Source organism: Gracilinanus agilis, chromosome 6 (assembly GCF_016433145.1).
Source record: "Gracilinanus agilis isolate LMUSP501 chromosome 6, AgileGrace, whole genome shotgun sequence".
Taxonomy (NCBI): domain Eukaryota; kingdom Metazoa; phylum Chordata; class Mammalia; order Didelphimorphia; family Didelphidae; genus Gracilinanus; species Gracilinanus agilis.
In genome coordinates this window covers 17,489,111-17,515,284 of record NC_058135.1, presented here as the reverse complement: position 1 = coordinate 17,515,284, position 26,174 = coordinate 17,489,111, and positions in this window count along the sequence as shown.

The following is a 26,174-nucleotide window of genomic DNA, read 5'->3' as shown; positions in this document are numbered from 1 at the left end:
CCATTGATTGCTCATGGGTAGGACAAGCTAACATAATAAAAATGACCATTCTACCAAAATTAATTTACCTCTTTAGCACCATACCTATCAAACTACCAAAAAACTTCTTTACTGAATTAGGAAAAACTATAACAAATTTCATTTGGAATAACAAAAGATCAAGAATATCAAGGGAAATAATGAAAAAAAAATGTGAAGGAAGGGGGCCTAGCAGTACCAGATATTAAACTGTACTATAAAGCAGCAGTCATCAAAACAATATGGTACTGGCTAAGAGATAGAAGGGAGGATCAGTGGAATAGACTTGGAGTAAGTGACATCAGCAAGACAGTGTATGATAAACCCAAAGAGTCCAACTTTTGGGACAAAAATCCACTATTTGACAAAAACTGTTGGGAAATTTAGAAAATAATATGGGAGAGAATAAGTTTAGATCAACATCTCACACTCTACACCAAGATAAATTCAGAATGGATAAATGACTTGAATATAAAGAGGGAAACTATAAATAAGTTAAGTGAACACAAAATAGTATGCCTGTCAGATCTCTGGGAAAGGAAAGATTTTAAAACCAAGCAAGAGTTAGAGAAAATTACAAAATGTAAATTAAATGGTTTTGATTATATTAAGCTAAAAAGGTTTTATACAAACAAAAACAATGTAGTCAAAATCAGAAGGGAAACAACAAATTGGGAAAAAATCTTTATAACAAAAAACTCTGACATGGGTCTAATTACTCAAATATAAAAGGAGTTAAATCCATTGCATAAAAAATCAAGCCTTTCTCCAATTGATAAATGGAATTCTTTATTCTATTGTCTATCCTGAGTTAACACTAACTTAAGTACCTCACTAGATTGTGAAGACAGGATTAACTCTCCTTTGTTAACCTTTTGATTGAATTAACATAAGCTTGAACTAGGTGGAGGAGCTCACAAACCACTTAGTGAATTCACAGGCTCAGAAACTCAATTAGCCAGAGATCTTCCTAGATTCTGGAGAGACTAGTTTCCATCTTAGAGGAGGCCATGTTGGTTACTTACCACCAAACCTCCTGGCTGAGGAATAGTAGAGGTATTTTCTCTAATTTCTTTCACATGTCTCTACTTTATTGTTTCCCCTCTATTTTGTAAATAAATTTCTGACTTGAGATATAATAAATATTATTGACCACATACTTTCATAAAATTACTGTCCAACCATTAATTTTCACCTTTACACCAGTCAACAATAGCTTCCAGTTTTATTGAAAGTAAGTATACCAAGGTGCATGTATAATTCACTGTAATTTGAATTCATATTAAATTCATTGTAATATGAACTCGTAGTTTAAGAGATAAACTTTGCTCACTAAGATATAGACATTAAAATAAAGTTTGTAGGCAATCTAAGAGCTTGTAGGCACAGCAGAACGACCACTTAAAATCTGTATGAATGCCCCTGAGATATTAAAAGATCTAGCATCATACATCCATCATGTAGGGTAAAGATTTTGTGGGGCTCCTGCTGAATAATGTAACAAAGAATATGACAGGATGAGAAGATGTGAAGAGTCAGGGACCTTCATTTTTAGAAGAAAGGTAACAATGTGACTATGACTTTTTTAAGATTGTGTAAAAGTTCACACTAGAAATCTTGTTCTGACAGAATCTTGGGCTCCATGGTGGTGGAGGAGATGCTCTCCAGCTTTCCTATTTTTTATCATACCACCATAATCTTTCCCATTATGACACACAAAAGACCGATAAGTCTCATAAATATTCCTTATTAGAATATTCTTTGAGAGAGTCAAAAGGTTTTTTCAGACATCCATCAGCTAAAAGTACTGAGCAGAGCATAAATAGTATGGTAGAGTAGGATAAAGTCTTGATCCTGGGCTCAACGCTGTGACTGGATGGCTTTGGTCAAGTTAACTCCTTTCTCTAAGCCTCTTTGAAGGTGTAGAACTCAATGGTCTCTAAGGCTGCTGCCAGTAAACACACCACAATTCTTTTTCATAAGTGAGGTAGCTGCCTAGGACCCAAAAGGATGCAGCATGGAGCTGGAATGAATCTGCCATCTTCAGAATATCATCAGGAAGTCCACTCAGACCAAACGCAGCTGAGCCATGAAACCTGAAGGAAGGAACTTCTGTATTTGGTCAGAAGAACAGTTAGCATTTATAAAAGCTTTAAGGTTCACAAAGCGTTTTACAAATATGATCTCATCTTATTCTTACAACAACCTTGGGGGTCAGGGAAAGGCTCTATTATTATCCCCATTTTATAGCTGTGGAAATTCTGGCAGAGAGAAGTGAAGTGATCTGCCCAGGGTCACACAGCTAGCAAGTGTTTGAGGCAAGATTTATATTCCAGGCTCCTTAAATCCAAGTCAAGCACTATAAGCACTGGGGGGCTTAGAAGCAAACGTTCTGGGGGAGGCTAGCATGAATCAAGTCCTGCTATATTGTTTTTTAACTGGTGTTGGCTTCCAGAAGCAAATCTTAAAGAATAATATCCCTTTAAAACAGAAACTCATTTCCCATTCAAGTAAGACCTATGAGTAGCCAAGAAATGAAGGCCAAAATGCCTCACTAGCCACTGCCTCCATCCCCAAGGGCCAGACTGCTCATGACCCTGAAGAGTCTAGATTATCATATCACAAGAAGGAAAAAGGCTCCTTTGCTGGAGCTGGAGGAGTCTAACGGCGTAGCTGGAACCTTATGCTTTTCCATTTTTCCCATTTAAATACTAGGTGTTAATTAATACCCCATTAAAAAGTGAAGACCTCTATGGTAACTGTTCTACCTTCTCTTTATTTGCAACTCTGCTGAATTATTTAGCCTCTTTCTGCACCTGGAGAAAATGTGTCATCAGAAAAAATGATACTTCATTCATTGGTGGAAAAACAAAAAAAGCTAATGGAAAGGGTTCATTTCACCCACACCCAGCATCTATCCAGTTAATTAACTAAAGGTCCTTTACTTGGGCCTTTATTTTTTCAAAAGGCCTCTCTTACAAAGAGAAATTTTTCAGGAATATAAATGTGCACATCATGCATAATTATAGGGAAAAGCCACACTTAGGTAATAAACAGGAGGTAGGCTGAGGTGGAATAGAAGAAGCCAAGGGTCAGAGTCAGCCTATTTCTATGCTCACCAGCTGTGGGATCCTGGTCAAGTCACTTCCCTTTTGAGTCATAGCAAAGTTCTTTCTTCATATCTTCCCTAGGATACATGTATCAGCTAGAGATATATTATCAGCCAGTTTTACAGATGAGTCACTTGGGGCTGAAAGACTTCACTAACTTATCATGTCACACAAATGATAAATGGCAGAGCTGGGACTCAGATATAGGTTTCTTGGCTCTCCTAGGCCAATGTAGATGGCACCGAACCAAAGCATGATGACAAAAACAGTGAGGATGACTCAAAGTGATCTCTGAGATGGCATCCAGGGTTTAGGAGAATACCACCAGGTGTTCCTTCTCTCAGGTGCTCTCAGTCCTCTAGTCCTCATCACTTGCAGCTTGGTAAATTGGTACAGGCCTGAGGAATCAGGCTTGAGGGCATTGTAGGCATTGGGTAAAATCTTGTTGAATAAATGAATGAATGATATTGACACATAGAGAAGGCTGGATTTCAATGGGCAATTTTTAAGGCATCTATAAGGGATAAATAATATAAAACTTGTCATGTCTCATTGCAGGAAAACCATTAAGTTTTGCCTAGACTAGAAATACTAGGCCAAAGGGATTGGACCAAGGGTCAGTTGTAGTCTCTTTTTTCATACATTTTGCAGGAGGTGCTATGGATGATCTCCACGATTCTAGAGTCTAGATGTTGTTAGAAGCAGAGGATCCTCTAACCCTGATATCCTTTGCTCTCCTGATATGGTTTTCTCTGGAGATATAAGGTGGGGTAGTGGAAAGACCTTTGCACTGGCAAACTTGATGTATGTTCGAGTCCCAGCTCTACTGAGTTCATCTCTCTGAACCCTGGCCTATTCCTCTATCAGTGGGGATAAAGATATATATCATAGAAACTTTCCTTCCAAGGACATTGGGGGAGAAGTGAGCTTTGTAGACATTAAACAACTCTAGAAGTGGGGGCAGCTGTGATCATCCCAATACTTCTATGGTACTGGGTTAAATTGTTGTTTTCAGCCTGTTTGGCTCCTAAGAACAAGGAGTTCCTAGTCACTGTGAAATTTTAAAAATAGGAGAGCTCACTCTTGGTCACAGTAGCCATAGCTTCCAGCCTTGAGGGGCTCACTCAGAGTTATATACGTTGTGAACTAGTCACAGTTACCCTGGCTACTTTAGTTGTAAATTCTTCCATTGGATATGGGATGGGCAGTCAAGGAATATTTGACTGCCCTCACTAGGATTTTAATTGAGAAGGTGGGGGTATGCTTATGGAGGTGTTGCTTCATAGTGGGTCTGTTTTTTAAAATTAATTTCTATAATGTTTTTATTTTCTTATAACATCTACATTTCCCCTCCTACCACTTCCTAGCACCTTCCAAAGAGCAATCCCTTATAATCAAAACTTTTTTAAAAAATGGAAGAAAAACTAGCTCTCTAGAAAAGTCTGACTTTACATGTAGTATTCAGAACTTACATTTCCCCATCTCTGGAAAGAAGGGGAGAAGTAGATAAGCTATTATATCTCTTCTTTGGGTCCAAACTTGCTCATTAGAATTGTTGAGCATTCAGTTTTTATTTGGTATTTGCTGCTAAGTTTTGATTTTGCAAACCCTAACTCTACCAATTCATGTTGTTTGGGTTTTGAGGGGGTTTGTTAGTTTTTCTACAGATGGCTAGTCATTGAAGATGACTTCTGGTTATTTCTCTAGTTATTTTTCAGTTTTTCTTCTTTAGAAGAGTTACCTAGTCATGGATAGGTAACTGTTCTTGGAGTCAGGGAGACTTGGTATCAAATCTCACATGTCTGTGGATTGTGGGATCCTGGGTAATCATTTGGTCTTCTTTAAACCTGTTTTCTCCCCTGTACTATAGTCCAGTATTTCTAGCTCAGAGGGATATTGTAATGTCCCCTTGAAATACACTCTTATACACTTTGCAAAACTCACAGCATTATATAAATAGCAACCCCTTACTGTCATCATTGTCTTAAGCATCTCCTAGAAGTTAAAGATTCTTTAAAACTTTTTCCCAAGGAAACCTCAGCATGATGCATAGCTTTCATTTTACTATGAATTTTCATAGCTAGTGAGTTTATGTTACCAGTTAAATTAAAATTATTTGGGGAAATTAATAAATGTACCCAACATGCCCAGCTCAGCCCATTTATGCTTTTCTCTATGAACTAATGGACATCGATTGGATATTTGATTAAGGCCGCTGACTACTGCCAATTAATTCTCCATCTTACCTTTGAATGGCTATCCCATAAGCAGTAAAGTGGCTTTTCTGTAATCAAGTGTTATTATCTCTAAGTTCTCTGCCTGTCCCTTTGCAGTAAAAATGAGGGCCGTGGGGTCCTTTGGAAAGTGCTGGATAAGGGAAAGAGGTCACCACATTCCCCAAGCAGCTGTTTCCGAGTAACAGCAGGAGCTGACAGGAAGCTGCTGGAAGTTTGGGCCATTCAGCCCCATTCTTTCATCTCCAATTACTCAATGCTGCAGTCCTAGAAAGGAGGATAAATTATATTAAAGATAAGTGCTCACAAAAACCTTGTCAGTGGATCTGATTGTTGGTTTCAAGGTTGGTGAAGAAGGGAAAGTAATGCCCCCAAGACTGAGAGATAGAAAGGGAAAGTGGCAGGATTTAAACTAGAGTCTTCTGACTCCAAACTAAGTACTTTTTCTACTACAATATGATCCCCTCATATCAAAAATAATTCTTAATTTGTTCCAATAGTCAATAAATCCTTTTAAAGGCAGCTAGGAAGCACTACCATGCACAGGGCACTATGTCCGGAGTCAGAAAGAATTAAGTTCATATGGCCAAAGGGCTTTAAAAGACTGCCTGCCCTTTGACCCAGCCATACCACTGCTGGGTTTATACCCCAAAGAGATCATAAGGAAAAAGACTTGTACAAAAAAAATATATATATATATATGTATATATATATATGCACTCTTTATACTGGCAAAAAAATTGGAAAATGAGAAAATGTCCTTCGATTGGGGAATGGCTGAACAAATTGTCGTATATGCTCGTGATGGAATACTATTGTGCTGGAAGGAATAATGAACTGGAGGAATTCCATGTGAACTGGAAAGACCTCTAGGAATTGATGCAGAGTGAAAGAAGTAGAACCAGGAGAACCTTATACACAGAGACATATACACTGTGGTAGAATAGAATGTAATGGACTTCTCTGCTAGCAGCAATGCAATGTCCCAGGACAATTCAGAGAAAGAATACTATTCACATCCAGAGAAAGAACCATGAGAGTAGAAACACATAAGAAAAACAACTGCTTGATCACATAGGTCTATGGGGATATGATTGGGGATGTGGACTCTATGCAATCGCCCTAATACAAATATTAATAATATGGAAATAGGTCTTGATCAATGACACATGTAAAACCCAGTGCAATTGCTCATTGGCTGTGGGAGGGGTCAGGAGAAGAGGAGGGAAAGAACATGAATCATGTAACCATGGAAAAATCTTCTTAATTAATTAATTAAATAAAAGTTTTCATATTAAAAAAAAGAAAGAATTAAGTTCAAATTCAGCCTCAAATACTTACTGGCTATGTGACCCTGAGCAAGTCACCAAACCTCTTGCAGCCTCCTTTCCTCCTTTGCAAAATGGTGATAATAATAGCATCTGCCTCCCAAGGATATTATAAGGATGAAAAGAGATAATATTTGTAAAATGCTATGTAAACCTGAAAGTGCTACATAAATGCTAGTGATCATGATAATAGATGTTGGGACTGTTTTTCAAGAGATTATTTCTACAAACCAAGTGGAGTTGGCTTCTGAAGAAGAGGGCACCTTTGTATCAGCGGTCACACTAGGTTAGAATATTAAGTAGAAGAGAGGAAAGCCAAGAAACCTAGCATGCACCATTTTTTGCTTTGGATTTTTGGGGGGTTTTTTTGGAGATTAGATTTCATTGAGTTCAAAAGAAGGCAATTGTTGGATTCCCTTTGACCAAAATGCTGAGGAGAAAGTCATGGGAACAATGGATATCTTTCAAGCCTGGAATTCTGAAGAGACAAACAAACTAGTTCTCATAAGAAGAATATAAGACTGGTGATTTTATTATATAAATATCTAAATGAAGATGAATGAGGAATTCATTAATCAACTTGGATTTAAAGGAGACCTTGTGTGTCCATGGGCAAGAGGGTCACTTGACTTCCTTGGACCTAGTTTGTTCACAGCCTTTGACCCAGAAAATCTACTGCTGGTCATCTATGCCGTACAGAGGTCAAAGGTCCAGAGGTCAAAGATCTAGAGGTCAAAATTCCTCACATAGGATGAGAAATTTAGATGGTCTCCAGGGAAATTTTAGCTCTAAATCAAGGATCCTAAGATACTTCTTGCCCTCTCACAGTCATTACAGGAATCTGGGCTCAGTAGGAAAAGTGCCAGGACAGATGAGATTTAAGTGGGCATTAGGCAGCTATGACAACTTAGGGAAAGGCAGGTATAAGACTCAGAGTGGCAACAAGTCTCCATGAGCTTTCTTTGTACTGATCTATCAAGAGAAATTCCAGAGGAGCATGGTCCGAAGACTCCAGAGAATATCTTAGAAAGTCCCCTCCACTACTCAGAAAGGTGAAATATCAGGTACCCTAAAAGAGAGGATACTTTGAGGCTGTGGGAAAAGCTAATCAAATCCATGACAGTAGGGAAAGGCATGCCTACATTTCACTTAAAGAAATAATGAAAGAAGACGAGGTTCGAAGACTTCGGTAAAGAGCGTGCCTTCCTTTGGCTTTATCGAATCTTTTCTCTAAGTGTAGGCTGTATAAGCGCATTTAGTGGGGTCATCCCCACTCATGTTCTCAAGACCTGGTATTCTAAGCCAGTGATGGGCAAACTATTCCCCGACAGGCTGCAGTTTACCCATCACTACCTGAAGCAATTCCCTAATCACTACATCTGGATGTGGGGGCGTAGTTATTAGGGAACTGTTTAAGGCAGTGACTGGCAAACTATGGCCTGGATCTGGTCTGCGAATAGTTTGCCCATCACTATTCTAAGGCATGGAGCCTAAGGTTGGTTTCACCTTTTATACTTTGGGCCTTCTGCTATCCACAGATACTCCTAGATCTCTGTCACATGAACCAATGCCTAGCAGGCATTTCTCCAGGAAACTGTACTGGAACTCAAGAGTGAGGATCTCTGTAAAGCTTTGTTTTATAGGATTTTGTCTGCCAACAGTATAGTGCTGTTGAATGAGTGCTGGATTTAGAGCCAAAGGACCTGAATTCTACACTGATCTTTTCCACTTACTACCTCTGTAGGTGAGGACAATTCATTTAATATTTCTAGCTCCTCTGTAGCACTTCCAACCTAGGAAACTGGCAACGATGGCAAAAGATGGACAGTCAGTGCTAGAGAGTTTGTGGAAAGATGGGACACTGATTGGTGGAGTTGTGAATAGCTCTAACCATTTTGGAAAACAAGTGGGAAATATAATCACACAGTAATTAAAATGCTTACAGCCTTTGACCCAGAAAATCTACTGCTAAGCGTCTATGCCCTACAGAGGTCAAAGGTAGAGAATGAGTTTTCATCTACAACAAAATATTTAGAGGACCCCTTTTTCGTTGTTACAAAGAACTGGAAACAAGGTCCATCACTTGGGGAATGTAAAAAAATATGGTACAAGAATAGATTGGAATTTTACTGCACAGCAAGAAATGATGACTATGAAGAGTACTGAAAAGCTTGGAAAGAATTCCCAGTGAGTATAGTAACATAAGTGGAAATAGTCATCACCACAAAAATGTCTGCCAGGGAGTTGGAATACAGGGAGAAAATGTGCCTCCCACCCTTGCTTAATTAAAGATGTGGACAGCTGTGGGTTTACCATCTCTGTCTCAGTTGATAAGCCTGTGCCTCAGATGCTGAAGAGCTAGGTGACCAGAGGCAAATCACTTTATCTCCATGAGCCTTTATTTCCTCATCTATTAGAATGGGATAACAGTAGCACCTAACTGCCAATATAGGTCTGAAGATTAAATGAAGCAATATTAATAAAGGGCTTAGCCAACCTTAAAGGACTTTATCAATGTGATGTATTATTACTATTATCAATCATTATTATTATTTATAACAAAGGGTGACTCTCTGGTTAGGAGAAAGGAAAGAGCGTAATTGGAAATTAAGGTAATACAAAAAGTTGAAATTGGACCAGATGATTTTTAGATGTCCTTCAGCTCTGATGTTTCATGATTCTAAGGTTATCTGAGAAAATAGAGGAAACTTGCAGCTTTGAATAGTGAATGTAGGAGCTAGGAAAAAGTGGGTTCACTTCTGACATATACAGAAAACATTTCATGTTTTCATAAAGGAAAATAAAAGATACCATAGAGGACCCTGACCTGGGATTCAAGAGAATACATTCTGTCCTGACTATGTGACTATGAATAAGTCACCAATGTATGTCGTCCAACCATTAGTATGTTCTGAAGAGCTGCTAGTGTCCTAGAAATGGAAAATAAATACAATCAAACAATAACAAAAGGGAAAGATTTCACAACATGTCATAAATGACACCCATAACTTTGATTCCTATTTTATGCTATTTAAGGGCTCAGGAAAAGTATCGGCTGAATCATAAAATTCTGGCCAATACAATTTGGCCATTTTTGTGTCCAAGGACTGTTAGAACTCATCATTTGTACCTATATATGCCTGAGGATTCCAATACAATGGAATGTGGCAAAATAGAATGGGCCACAGAGGTCTAATGTGTAAAAGTGAAATTTGGGAAATGTATCAAACTACATTTCCCGTGGCCCAATGGGTTTCCGTTTCCAGTTTTTGGGCTTGGGAAGGCTTACGTCTTGACGCAGGGAAGGGTTTAAATCTCCTGGGTTAGGAGGAAGTGGTCTCTTTTGCGGGTAGGGGCTTGGCTAGGTGGTGGAGAGAGTAATGGAGGTGGCGGCAGTTTTGAATGCTTACAAGCACGTGGTCTAATGATTTTATCTATCAGCATGGCTTTAATTAAAATATGAATTTATATTATTATATCAGCCTTTATCATTTTTAATATTTACAAATGGAGAGGTCATAACTGCTCCTAAATATAACCCTGCCTTTGCCAACTTCTCTCATCCTTATTCTCTAATAGGTTTCTATCAATAGGAAATTTTAAAAAAAAACTTCTGTTTGACTAATTACCTTAGAGGCATATAAAACTGTCTTGTGTTGGTTGACTAGACAAAGTGGACTTAACTATAAAAAGTCAGAGGTGGGCAGCTAGGTGGCTCAGTGGATTAAGAGTTAGTCCTAGAGACAGGAGGTTCTAGGTTCAAATTTGGCCTTAGACATTTCCTAACTGTGTGACACTGGGCAAGTCACTTAACCCCCATTGCCTACATCTTACTGCTCTTCCACCTTGGAACCAATACATAGTGTTATTCTAAGATGGAAGGTGAGGGTTGTCTGTTTGTTTTTTAAAGAATCAGAATTATAGTCAGAAGAGAAATGAAGGGTAATTGAGAGAAGACAGAAGTAAAAGTCAGATGATCTGGGTTCCATTCCTGGCTGCCACATTTCTGGGCTGTGCAATTTTGAGCACAGCATTTCACCACTGGTATCTCTGTTTTGTCATTTGTAAAGTGATGTTAATAAGACTTCTAACATTACAAGGTTGTTGTATGGCAGGTACCTTGCAAGCCATATTGGGCTAGCTAAACATGAGCTATTCATTTACTTGATCTTCACAGCAAAATGCTTCATTTCCCAATAGTGTACCCCATGCCTCAGTTTCTTCATACTCTCGAGCTCACTGATAGACTTCTAAAGTCCAGATCTAAGCATTATGTCCCCAAGGTCATCTGATCAGAGCAGAGGACCTTTTACTCCTGAAAATTACATGTCTCTTAATGAAGCCTAAGACTGTCTAGCTTTCTCTGGTGACTACATCAATTCAGCTGCCATGTATGAAGTTTATAGTCTACTAGAACATCCAGGTTTTGTCTATGCAAATGACTATCAGATCAGTTCCCTTTGTCTAGTACTTTTGAGGCTGATTTTTGGCAACCCGTCTTGAGATGCCTCCTTGTTGCCATTCACCTCATGAAATTCAGCCCCATATGCTCTAGCACATCAAATTCTTAGTGAATCCTGATGCTCTCATGAAGGGTGTTAGTCATCCCTCCCAGCTTCATGTCTGTCATCTGCAAATTGGATAAAACTAAAAATGATGATGTAAGTGCTAAAATTAATAGTTTGGCTAAATATATAAAAATTATAAATCTTTTATTTACAAAAGAGGTGGAAAGAGTGAAAGCAGAGGAATACAAAAGGGTAGAGAAGACATTAACCTATCTAGCTAAATATTGTTCCAGTATTTGGTTCAGCCAGGTCTTGTTAACATTCAACTGGAATTAAACTCTCTCCAGAAGAAAGGAAGGGAAAGCCAGCTATCCACTCACCCAAGTTCCCTCCTAGAGGCAGATCAAGACAATGACTTGAGCTCAAGGTGACTCCTGAGGCCGCCTTTCTTCTCTGAGCTGACCTTCTTCTGGAAGCCAACTTCTTTCTTGGAGTCAACTGTCTTCTTGGAGTCCACTCCCTAGACTCAGAAAGTCAAGGCCTTTTATAGTGGTTTCTTGTCTCCTCCCCTCTTCACAGGGGCCAATCACAGCTTCCAAATAGTCTAGCACTGCCCAGGGGGCACACAAGTTTCTGTCTGTTTGAGTTAGAAAAAAGGTGGAGCGTTCCAAGTATCCTGCTGGCTTCACATCTAGCACTAAGTAGGGCATGAATTCACTAAGTGGTTTGCTTGCTCCTCCACCTAGTTCAAGCTTGTACTTAAGTTAGTGTTAACTAAAGTATTAGCTCCAACTAGGCAAAGAGAATAAGAGATTCCCTTTCACAAATGTAAACTTAAAGAGAACAAAGAATCCTCTTTTACAGTGATAATGATAATAATAGCTAGCATCTACAAAGAGGTTTGCTAAGCATTTAAAAAATATTATCTCATATTATCAAATATTACCTAAAATATTATCCTCACAACAATCCTCAGAGGTTGATTGCATTTTTATTGGCATTTCACAGGTAGCTCAGAATCACATGGCTAAATCTGAACTCAGGTCTTCATGGCTCCAGGTCTCTTGGACTATTCATCTGACTTATTCTTGTTCTTAAGATCTGTTCCTAATATTAAGGGACCCTCATATGTTTTTGTTCTCATTAACTCAAAATGTTTATTAGATATTTCAGTCTTGATTTTTCAAGTAGTTATAACAAAAAAATGTACTTAGCAAACCAATAATACAAAACCCATTAAACATGAAGCATATACAGTAATAAACAATGAAAATTTTTTGCAATTAATATGTATCAAATAAAATAGTAAAACTAGCAAATTAATGTCATTACTCAATAGTTGCACTGAGAGGCATTTTGCAGTTATGAGTCTATGAATTACAGCAGGTTTATAATAAGAGAGAAAACACTGATTAGAAAGAAAAGGAAAACAACTAAAACCCCAGATGTATATTGCATGTCTAACAGAGTTTTAGAAATAATATCCTAGACATCTAGCCTTAGGTGAGGTTGGAAGAAATGAGTGGTGCATTACATTAGTCCATAACACCACCAACCTTCACCTTTAGACTTTTATAGACCTCGTTAGCTTATGAATTCTCTTACATTTTGTTGAAAGGCAAACAAGGAGTATATTCTAATATTTCCTCAGAAATGAATAAAAATTACTCTGTTTAATTACTTCGCTATGTGTCTCCACCACAGTTTATAAAATAAACTAGAAAATCCCCTTTCCCTCATAATCTGTCTCAGCCATTCAAACAATATCCCTACTACACTTCATTTCCATATATTTATATTACAGGCTATTAAAATTCATTAACAGTTTAATAAACAATGTAAAGACATTTATTGTATTGAGGAAGAAGATTCTCAGTCACCTCTAACCATTCAATACAACAGCTGAATTTTCAACTCTTAGAAACAGTCCCATCATTCAGTTCTCAAGAGGAAAAAGTCCCTCAAAATTTTTCTTTAATACATTCTTTTTTGGGTAAAGCCAAGATGGTGGAGTAGCCTACAGTGAGGTCACAAGTTCTATCACAGGGAAGTCCACAGTCAGGGTGGTGTAAGCTCAGAGTAAAGCACTGAGTCTCTGCCCAAGCCTGCAGAACTGAACCCCAGAGCAATCCTAGCATGAGGCAGCAAATGCCTGGCTGGTGCTAGCCTAAGTAGAGGCCCAGAGCCCTGCTCAAGCCTACACTGAGTACCCAAGCCCCAGTGCAAGGGAGGATGCAGTGCACCTCATCTGTAAAAGCCTAAAGTGAGGCCCAAAGCCCCTGCCCAGGCATGAAGTAATGCCCTGAGCCCCAGCACAAGGTAGTTCACAGTGCTCTGAGCCCTGCAAGCCATCAACAATCCCTAGAATGAATCATCAGTGGAAGGTAGCTTTCAGAGCTCACAGCTCATAGGCCATCATACCACCTTGTAAGAACTGAAACTTGCAAAAATCCATAACTAAAACTGAGGGCAACAGCAAGGAAAAATGGACATTTAAGAGAGTACCCCTTCTACCCTGAAAATGAAACCCATCTTTAAGATAAAAGTGAGTCAAAAGCTTCCTTCCTAGTTAAGATGGCGGCAGAGTAAAAAGTAGCTGCTTAACCTCTCCTAACCAAAACATATAGGACTCCTCAAGAAGACAAAAAAAAAAAAAACAAATCCAGAGGAACAAAGAGACCCCAAAACAGGGCACAGCATTGGAGGTATATGGAATCGGGGCATTTCCATGCTATAAAGGGGTGAAAAAGCTCTCACTAAAACGTAAGCTGAGCAACCCCCTCCCCATCCCACACCACCTACAGTGCCAAAGCCAGCTCACAAGAGTTAGAGCAAGTTTGGGGCTCAGATTAAGTCCTTGGCAGCTACCTGGGGTCACCAGGACCTGCTCCTGAGAGCAGCAAGACTTAAGACACCAAGAGGCTAAAGGACGTGTGTGGACTTTGAACACAGACCCTGAGTACAAGCAAAAGTGTGGGCATGGACGCAAGCACAGACACGGATCCTGAGCTCAGGTGAGGAACCTGAGTGGGGATCCAGTGCAGAGGGGTGTATGATTGTGGAATCAGCTCCCTGAGACTGTTAAAGGAGCCTCGGGCAGAGGAACAAGCAAGGGGACAACCAGGAGGCTTGACCCTGAGAACAACTAGACCTGATACCTGAGGAGCCTAAAGAGCGCAGACAGACCCTGAGTGTGAGAATAAACCTGAGAGGGCCCAGGGCTAACAATGGCAATACAGAGGCAAGAACCCCAAAAGAGAAAGATCATCAAGAAGAAATCTTTAACACTCAACAACTTTTACACAGATAGAATCCAGACAACAGAGCAAACAGCAGAGGAGAACAAACAAGTAACCATATCCAAACCTCAAAATAATGAAAACTGGCCACAAGCTATTGAAGAATTCAAATCTGAGATGATGAGAAAGATGGAAGAGATCTGGCAAGAAAATATCAGTTTAAAAGGCAGAATTTTGCAATTGGAAGGTGAGGCTCAGAAATCAAATGAACTGATAAGCAAACTGAACACCAGAAATGACCAGATTGAAAAGGAAAACCAGTCCCTAAAGGCTAGAATTGAGCAATTAGAAGCTAATGATCTCTCAAGGCAACAACAACAAATAAAACAAAGTCAAAAGACTGATAAAATAAATGGAAACATGAAATATCTCAATGGGAAAGTGACAGACAAAGAAAACAGGTCTAGAAGAGACAATCTAAGAATCATTGGTATTCCTGAAAAAGCAGAAATTAATAGAAATTTGGACTCCATACTAAAAGAAATTATTCAGTAAAATTGCCCTGACGTTCTACAACAAGAGAGCAGTATAGACATTGAAAGGAACTATAGATTACCCTCTACACCAGACCCAGAAAAGCCAACCCCCAGGAATACAATAGCCAAATTGAAGAGCATCCAAGTAAAAGAAAAGATTTTACAAGAAGCCAGAAAGAAACAATTCAGATATCAAGGAGCACCAATCAGGAAAGATCACAAGGCTTGGAATATGATATTCAGAAAGGCAAGAGAACAAGGATCAACTACCCATCAAAACTAATTATACTTCCAGGGGAAAGTTTGGGCATTCAACAACATAGAAGATTTCCAAGTATTTCCACAGAAAAGACCAGGACTAAATGGAAAGTTTGATATCCAACCACAAAAATCAAGAGAAACATGAAAAGGTAAATAAGAAACAGAGGGGAAAGAAAGAAAACTCTTATTTTTTTAAATTTTCCTCTTTAATGGCTTCATTATGATCTAATTATTGGTATTCCTATGTGAAGAAATGTTATGTATAATTCTCTGTAAGGAACTCTAGTCACTATTATAGTGTTCACTATTATCGTAATTAGAAGAATTATTCATAGGGAGAGGTTGGAATAATAAATGGTCTAAGATGATATGGGGGTGGGAAAGAGGGAGGTGAAGAGTAGAAGACACCAAGAGAAACTTGAATGAATAAGAAAAATAGGATATTCTATTACACACAAAGAAGGCATGGGAAGGGGAAGGGATGAATACTATTATGAGAAGGAGAGGAAGAGAGCATTAAGAGGTAATATTTAAACCTTACTCTCATTGTAATTAACCCTGAAAGGGAAGAGTAGCTTTATCCATTGGGATATAAAACTTGATCTAACCCTACTGAGAAAGTCAGAAGGGATAAACCAAGGGGAGCAGGGGACTGGGGAGGTCAAAAAAGGGAGGGGGAAAAAGGGGGAGGGAATACATTAAGCCTTAAAAATAAATAGAGGGGAATAATAAGGGAGGTAGAAAGGGAAGTAAATCAAGGGAGGGAACAAGGTTACTGGCATAAAGCAAAGCCCTGGTTTAAAAGGAAATAGCATAAGAAGAAGGGGTAGAACTAGGAGAGGATACCAAAATGTTGGCGAATACACAACTGATAATTATAACTCTAAATGTGAATGGGATGAACTCGCCCATAAAAAGGAAGCAAATAGCAGAGTGGATTAGAAACCAAAATCCTACCATATGTTGTCTACAAGAAACACATATGAGGCATGTGGACATACACAGGTTTAAGGTAAAGGGCTTGAGTAAAATCCTTTGGGCATCAAATGAGAAAAAGAAGGCAGGCGTGGCTATCATGATCTCTGACAAAGCCAAAGTAAAAATAGATATGATTAAAAAAGGCAGGGAAGGTCATTACATCCTGATTAAAGGCAGTATAAACAATGAGGAAATAACACTGCTCAATATATATGCACCAAGTGCTACAGCATCCAAATTCATAAAGGAGAAACTGGCAGAGCTCAAGAAGGAAATAGATTAGGTTTAGATCAACATCTCACACCCTACACCAAGATAAATTAAGGATGGGTGAATGTTTTAAATATAAAGAGGGAAACTATAAATAAGTTAAGTGAACATAGAACAGTTTACTTGTCAGATCTCTGGGAAAGGAAGGATTTTAAAACCAAGCAAGCATTAAAGAAAATTACAAAATGTAAAATAAATGATTTTGATTATATCAAACTAAAAAGCTTTTGTACAAACATAAACAATGTAGCCAAAATCAGTAGGGAAACAACAAATTGGGAAAAAATCTTTATAACAAAAAACTCTGACAGGGGTCTAATTACTCAAATATACAAGGAATTAAACCAATTATATAAAAAAATCAAGCCATTCCCCGATTGATGGATGGGCCAGAGACATGAATGGGCAATTTTCACATAAAGAAGTCAAAAGTATCAATAAGCACATGAGAAAGTGTTCCAAATCTCTAATAATTAGACAAAAGCAAATCAAAACAACTCTGATGTATCACCTCACACCTAGCAGATTGGCTAAAATGAAAGAAGGGGACAGTAATGAATGCTGGAGGGGATGTGGCAAAATTGGGACATTAATGCATTGCTGGTGGAGTTGTGAACTGATCCAACCATTCTGGATGGCAATTTGGAACTACCCTCAAAGGGCTATAAAAGATTGCCTGCCCTTTGATCCAGCCATACCATTGTTGGGTCTGTACCCCCAAAGAGATCATAGATTAACAGACTTATACGAAAATATTTATAGCTGTGCTTTTTGTGATGGCAAAAAACTGGAAAAGGAGGGTATGCCCTTCAATTGTGGAATGGTTGAACAAATTGTGGTATATGCTGGTGATGGAATACTATTGTGCTCAAAGGGATAATAAACTGGAGGGATTCCGTGTGAACTGGAAAGACCTCCAGGAATTGATTCAGAGTGAAAGGAGCAGAGCCAGAAGAACATTGTACACAGAGACCTATACACTGTGGTAAAATCGAATGTAATGGACTTCTTCTGTACTAGCAGCAATGCAATGACCCAGGACAATTCTGAGGGATTTATGGAAAAGAATGCTACCCACATTCAGAGGAAGAACTGCAGGAGTGGAAACAGAAGAAAAACAACTGCTTGAACACATGGTTTGAGGAGGACATGATTGGGGGTGTAGACTCGAAAGTACCACACCAATGCAACTATCAAAAATTTGGAAATAGGTCTTGATCAATGACACATGTTAAAACCAGTGGAAATATACATCAGCCATCGGGGGTGGGGTTGAGCTTGCGGGGTGAAGGGGAAAGTAAGAGCATGAATTACATAACCATGTTAACTTTTCTAAATAATAAATATTAATAAATGTTTTTAAAAAGTGAGTCAAAAATGGGGAAAATGAGCAGACAGCAAAAGCAACAACAACAAACACCTAACCACATAAAATTATTATGGAGACAAAGAAGAGCTAAAGAATCAACTCAGAAACGTACAGTAAAATCAACAGCCATATTCAAAATAGTTTTAAAAATGTAAATTGGTCTCAGGTTCTGGAAAAGCTAAAAAATTTAAAAATCAAATAAGAGAGGCAGAAGAAAAATGAGGAAGAGAAATAAAAGTATTGCAAAAAGAAAACAGCTTAAAGAGCAGAATTGGTCAAACGAAAAAGGTGGTGCAAAAGCTAATGGAAGTAAATCATTCCTAAAAATTAAATTAGGCAAATAGAAAATAATGACTTGGGGGCAGCTGGGTAACTCAGTGGATTGAGAGTCAGGCCTAGATACAGGAGGTCCTAGGTTCAAATCCGGCCTCAGACACTTCCCAGCTGTGTGACCCTGGGCAAGTCACTTGACCCCCATTGCTCACCCTTACCACTCTTCCACCTAGGAGCCAATACACAGAAGTTAAGGGTTTAAAAAAAAGATAATGACTTCATGAGACATAGAGAAAGAGCAAAACAAAATAAAAAGAATGAAAATATAGTAGAAAATATGAAATATCTTATTGAATAAAACAATTGTCCTGGATAAATAGACCCGGAAAGACAATCTAAGAATTATTAGACTACCTGAGAATCATAAACATCATATTACAAGAAATTATCAAAGAAAAGCCCTGATATTATTAAACAAGATAATAAATGGGGCAGCTGGGTAGCTCAGTGGATTGAGAGCCAGGCCTAGAGACAGGAGGTCCTAGGTTCAAGTCTGCCCTCAGACATTTCCCAGCTGTGTGACCCTGGGCAAGGCACTTGACCCCCATTGCCTACCCTTACTACTCTTCTGCCTTGGAACCAATACACAATATTGTCTCCAAGATGGAAGGTAAGGGTTTAAAAAAAAGTTTAAAAAAACACAAGAGAATAAAATAGAAATTGCAAGAATCCACAGATCACCTCTGGAAATAAATCCCCAAATGACAACTCTCAGGAATATTATGGTTAAGTTCAAGAGCTCCTAGGCCAAGGGAAAAAAGCAACCAGAAAGAAACAGTCAAATATCATGGAGCCACAGTGAAGATAACCCAGGACTTAACAGCATCTACATTGAAGAACTGGAATTCTTGGAATATGATATTCTGAAAGGAAAAGGAACTAGGTTTACAACCCAGAATCTCCTACCCAGCAAAACTAAATATATTCTTTTTGGGAGGTGGGGAGATAAGGGGGGAATGGTCATTTAATAAAATAGAAGATTTCCAAGCACTCCTGATGAAAAAGACCAGTACGTGGCTTCATTTTTCTAATGGCTGTTAATAAATCTTTAAAAGTCATAATATTTTTAAATCTATCCTTTTATATCCATTTTATTTCTTACATACCTCTGATTATTTTGCATTTCTTTTACTTTATTTATTGGTGTGTTTGTGGTTTTCTCCAATATAATATAAATTCCTAGAAAGCAAAGAATATTTCATTTCTGTCTGTTATTTCAGGGCCCAGGGCAGTGCTGTAAAGTCAGTCAGGCATCATTTATTAAGCATCTATTATGTGCCAGACATTGTGCTAAGGCCTGGGGCTACCAAGAAAGTCAAAAGACAGTCCAGCTAAATGCTGCTTAACCTTAGGTGCTTAAAGTATCCTTGTTAAATTGAATTAAATATACATTCTCTCTAAAGTCAGAGGTGACTATAGATTTCTTCAGATATCACTCTTCTATTATACTTCCTACCCTCCCAGAAATTCTCCACCAGATATGATAATTGCCCTCAAAGTAGGGTCTCAAAGACTGTGTCAGCAGAGCCCAATATCTGTCAGATTCTACCAAGCAAATCTCAATAAATTCAAGGATTTATTAATGTAAAAGGAAATTTCTTTATCTTAACTCAATCAAGTAATTAGGGAGCTCCATCCTTTTAATGCAATCAGTCAGAAACTTGTGAATCCTTCTGATAAGGGTTTATACCCTCAGAGAAGGAGTGATGGATCCTACAGACACTGCCCCCCCACCCTCCCAACCTTCCCTAACCCCTATCCCCCCAACCCTCTGGCAATGCTAGGCAAAATTGGAAGCTGTGATTGGTTCCCATGAAGTGGGGGAGAGACAGGAAGTGACATGAAAAAAGGACTATAAAAAATCATATCTTCCTAGATTCAGCTCTCTTCTGACTTGGACACATTCCTGCCTTGGCTTTTGGAGGGACACTTTCCTTGGATTCTGTGTGGTTAAGAGTAGAGCTACTTTCTTTTCCTTGGAGTCATTCTGCATTGGTGGAACTCTGGATGAAGGCACCACAGGGACTTCTGGCTAAGGATTACTGAGAAATCCACGTGGAGATTGGGACTTGGGGAAGCCCCTGCTGGAGGCTGAGCTGGACTTCACTGGAGAAAGGCTGGTAGGCTTGTTAAGGCTCTGTCTCTTTTCTACATTTCCCATTTTCACTTTTTCTACCTTGTAAATAAGAGCTGCTAACAGTCATTTTGACTTAGGGGCTAATATTTTATAAATAGCGACCACTTTTATAACTCTCATATTAAATCAAAACTGAAATTTAAAACTTACATTAAGCAATTACACTAAATAAGACCCTCTAGCAGCTGCTGGGACTACAAAAGGAAGAAAGGAAACCAGCATTGGTCAAGTGCCTACTATGTGCCAGGCACTGGGCTAAGTGCTTTAAAAATATTATCTCATTTGATTCCCACAACCAGCCTAAGAAATAGGTGTAGTTATCCTCATTTTACAGTTGAGGAAACCAAGGCAAACAGAGATTGAGTAATTTGCCCAGAGTCGTTCAACTAATAATAAGTGATTGAGGCTGGATTTGACCTTGGGTCTTCCTGATTCCAGGTTCAATACTCTCTCCATTTCACCATCTATTTGTCAAAAGTCAAAGAAATACAAGCAATAATTTCTGTCCTCAAAGAGCTTATGGTCTAATGGGATGGGAGAACAGGAAATGGATACTAATAAAGATGCTATAAATTGGGCTTTGGTAAAGACAACCAAAAAAAGACCAAGTGCTCAGGGAAATCTAAAAAGGGACAGGTCACATTTAGCAGGGGAGATGAAACCAAGATTTCTAGGGAAGGTAGCTCTGAGTGTGGGTCTTGATGTAAGAAGAGGAGTTACTTTTGTCCATTTTATTCTTATCAGTGCATAAGACTGACTGAAATGTATTTTGCTAAAATGTTGTAATACAATATTTTCTCATAATTATAATTTCTTTAAAGCTGTTATTGATTTAGACTTTAAACCACATACCAGTTCACACATGACTCCTACATCAATGATGAGTGATTTGGTTACCTATTCATATATAATCAATTTCACATGTTTGATCCTTGAACATCCCCTGCTTCCAAATGATTTTGTAAATAAAAAATTCAAGATAGTCAGTCAAAAGGGTTCTGAGAAATCTTTAGGCCTTTGCCACCTTTTATATTTTAATTATATACCATACTTGAGAATATGGAGTTACTCTCCTCCCATAAACTCATTTTCCCACTAAAGTCACCAGGTCACCCAGGAGTATGGAGCCATGTTACAGTTTTTTCTGAAATTTTCTTTATGACTTATTCTCAGTCCCAGAAATTGGTTCATAAATATCAACTAACTGAATGGTGCCCCCATGGTCCAAGTCCAATATAGATATTTATAAGGCAATATTGTCATGAAATGATGCTTCTTTTTTGGCCATGGGAAAGGGGTAGATTTGAGTATGTCACACTCTTCTCCCTAATCACAGAGTAGGAGCCATTAAGCCCAACCTGGACATCAACAATAAGCCCTGCTCAACCTCACCAATAAGAAGGCAAGGCATCTACTGGGAAGCCAAGACTATTAGGAAGTTAGCATGGCAGCTAGGTGGTATAGTACCGGGCCCAGAGTCAGGAATACTCAAGTTCAAACCTGGCCTCAGACATTTACTAACTCTGTAAATCACTTAACCTCTATTGGCTTCAGTTTCAATTAAAAACAAGAGATCAATAGAGAATTAACTAAGATAATATTTGCAAAGTATTTTGTGCAGTGACTGACACATTTTAGGAACTTAAGAAATGTTTTTTAAAATCCTAAGATTTTCGGTACATTGTTCTGACACTTCATTCACCATCTATGTTTCTGACTTATAGTTCTTCCCTCTGGGACCAAGATAAACCAGTCTGATCTTGCTTCTCATGAAGCCAATGACCTGGAACATTTCCCCTTTCCAGCCCCACTATCCATTAAATCTTCTTTCCTCTAGGATAATCACTCCAATTTCAATCAATTCTAACCTGACATGGTCTTGGGGTCCCTCAGTCTATTGGCTGTTCTCCCATTATGCCAAGCTCTTCCTACAGTGTGTCTGTTGTGCAGAACTGAACCCAGGGCTTTGAAGAAGATAAGACCATGAAAAAGAACTTGGATAGAGGTGCTGTCTCTTAGGTGCCTCCCCTGGATGCAGCCTAGGGCCATGCTTGCCTGTGACCCTGGGGAGCTTGTAGCCTGTGTCCTTTTCACAAACCATTGCCCTTGTTGTAGTCTCTGCCATTGCTGCTCTTGGTTTAGCATCAATTACTGGGCTTTCCATTCCTTCCTAATCCATGTCTGCTGCTCCTTACTAGGCACACTGCCAGGCCTGATCTCTTTCCTTTTGTCCTGTCACCCTATGAGCTGTTCAAAGGCAGTGTATAAGCAGGGCTATTCGTATTCATAACTGCTTATGCCCTTGGGCTTGAATCTGCTATGTGTGTGGTCTTGAAGAAGTTATTTCTCTTCAGGCCCTCAGTTTTTCCTTCTATACAATGGGATTATTAGGTTCCATTGTTTCTAATTCCATCCTTTTCCACACTGAGTTGTGCAATTTACTAACCCCAACAAGATAGTGTATTGCAAAGATGTGATATTGGAAAAATGGACAGTAATAAAACTGGGCTTCCTCCCCATCTGTCAAATAGTCAGAATTGTCAAGCTCACGAACCAAGTGTGAATGCTATATTCCAAGACACTGCAAATTATATTTTGATTGAAATCTTTCTCAACTATCAATATAACAAGCTCTGCTTTCTTAAGTAGAGAATCTTGGGCAAAATACAGCCATTTGTTTTGGCTAGCCAGTATCATCACTGTTCAATTCAATTAACATTTATTAAATGTCTATTGTATACAAGACACTGATAGATTCAATGTCATTCAGTACTATCTGACTTCATAATCCCATCTGGGGTTTTCTTGGTAAAAAGAGTAGAGTGATTTGCCATTTCCTTCTCTAGCTCATTTGACAGATGAAGTGACTTAGACAGTGTTAAGTGACTTGACCAGGGTCACACAGCTACTAAGTGCCTAAGATCTAAATTGAACTCAAAATCAAGAATATCAAGGGAACTGAAGAAAAAAAATGTGAGGGATGGTGGCCTAGCAGTATTAGATCTTAAAACATACTATAAAGCAGTAATCATCAAAGTAATCTAGTATTGGCTAAGAGATAGAAGGGTGGATCAATGGAATAGACTAGGGTAAATGACCTCAGTGGTCTAGTCTTTGATAAACCCCCAAATCCCAGCTTTTGCAGTAAGAACTCACTATTTTACAAAAACTGTTGAGAAAACTGGAAAAACGGTATGGCAAAAATTAGGTTTTGATCAATATCTTACATCCTATACCAAGATAAGGTCAAAATAGGTCCATGGTTTAAACATAAAGAGGGATATTATAGGGAGATTAGGGGAATGTAGAATAGTTTATCTGTCAGATCTTTGGAGAAGGGAAGAATTTATGACCAAACAAGAGATAGAGAATATTACAAAATGTAAAATGAATAATTTTGATTATATTAAATTAAAAATGTTTTCTACAAACAAAACCAATGAAACCAATACTAGAAGGAAAGCAACAAACTGGGGGGGGGGAATTTTATTATAAATTTCTTTGATAAAAGTCTTGTTTCTCAAATATATAAATAACTAAGTGAAATTTATAAGAATCCAAATCATTATCCAATTGATAAATGGTCAAAGGATATGAATTGGCAGTTTTCAGATGAAGAAATCTAAGCTATCAATAATCATGAAAAACTTAAAAAAAATTAAACAGAACCAGGAGAATATTATACACAGTAACTGCAATATTGTGGGATGATCAAATGTGATAGACTTTGCTACTAACATCAATGCAATGATACAGGACAATTCTGAGGGACATATGAAAAAATGCTATCTACCTCCAGAGAAAGAACTGTCGGAGTAGAAATAACAGATGAATACATACAATTTATCACTTATTTATTTGGGATTATTATTTGGGGTTTGGGCTTTATAAGATTATTCACTTACAAAAATGAATAATATGGAAATATGTTTTGAGTGATAATATATGTACAACCCAGATTGAATTGCTTGTCAACTCTAGGAGGGGGAAGGGAAGAAGGGAGGGAGACAACATGGATCATATTACTTTGGAAAACTTACATGCAAATTTGTTATTAAAATAAAATAAAGATAAAACTAAAAAAAGTTGATTGTCTTTATAATATTGTTATTGCATGGAAATTGTTTTCCTGTGCTATCCACCTCCAGAGAAAGAATTGTTGAAGTCAGATGGATAAAAATCAAAGGATACTATCTTTCACATCAGTGTATTTATCAGTATGTTTTAGTGGTTTTTATAAGTGTGCTCTTACAATGACCAATATGGAAGTGTATTTTGCATAATAATAAAAATTAAATTAAGACAATAAAAAAAATAAATTGAACTCAATTCTTTCTGACTCCAGGCTTAGCATTCTACTGTTTGACACTGAGTAGAAACTTCATAAAAATAATTTTTATCAGATTAACTGTTCTCAAAGATCTTCTTTCCTACTAGAAGGATGTAACATTAGCAGATTTATGTAAATATTTATGTAAAAATACCAAATATTTCTAGACTGAAAGGATGAATTAAAAAAACATTCATTGTTTGCTTTGTGCCAAGGCCTGAGAATACAAATACAAATCCTAATATAGCACTTGTCCTCAAGGGGCTTATGTTTTAATATGGTAGGACAGCATCCAGGGAAGATGGGACCAGGGAAGAAGATTTATGTTTGGAAGCTTACAGGGAAGCAATAAGGGAATAGATTGACACATCATTTCCAGTGTCAATATCATAATGGTGCTAATAACAGGGGGTCAGCAAAGGCCTGTGTGTGAATAGGTGGTACATAAGCTGTATATTCAGGGAGCCTTGAAATTCCAACAGGCAGCATTGAGCAAAGAAGACATTCAGATATGAAGGATCACCTGGGCAAAGGCAAAGAGGTAAGAAATGAAATGGTATAAATGAGAAACAACTAATAGGCAAATGTGAATAGAAGAGAAAGTAGAGATGAGTTGGGGTGGAGATGGTGTGGTAATAATATTAGACAAAACTGGAAAGATAGGAAAGAGTCATATTGTAAAAGATTATAAATACCAGGTTAAGAATTTAAAAAAATTTAAACCTAGTAGGGTTTAGGGAGGTGTTGAAGATGTGTGAGTAGGGGAATGACAAGATCAGATCTCTATGAGAGGAATATCAATTTGACAACTGAGTAATGAGAATTTGTTGAAGACAGAAACCAAGCAAGTGACTACTTCAGAAGTCTAAAGAAGAAGTGCTGAAGCCTGAGCTACTGCAGAGACCATATGAGTTGAGTTAAGAGGGGCACTGCAAGAGAAATTGTGGAGTCATGAGTATCAGATACTATGAGATGAAAATGTAGCTGTTGGGCTAGCCAGGTCTCAGTGAATGAATGTATGACTCCACTAGCATTCCTTGGACTTGCTTTTGAGGAGGAACTCCAGATAGGAGCTGACTTTTTAGTTCAAGAATGCACAGTCATTTTTGTTCAATGTGACACATAAGAGGGAAAACAAAAACAAAAAAACCTTTCACAGGAGTAGGGACCTGAGATGAGATGAGATGAGCTAAGCTTAGAGACAAGCTGGCATTTTTTAAAAACATTTTTTCTCTAACTGACTCTCTATTCATTGAGAAGACAAGAAATATAATACCCATTATACATATGAAGTCAAACAAAACATTTCCCATTAATCATGTTTGGAGGGAAAACAGCAGAAAAAGGTAAAGAAAAAAAATGCTTCAATTCACACTTACAGTCCATCAGTTCTTTTCCTCTAGAGATGGATAATATTTTCCACCATGCATCTTTTGGAATTGTCTTAGATCATTGTATAGCTGAGAATAGCTAAGTTGTTCACAACTGATCATTGTACAATATTGCTGATACTGTACAATGTT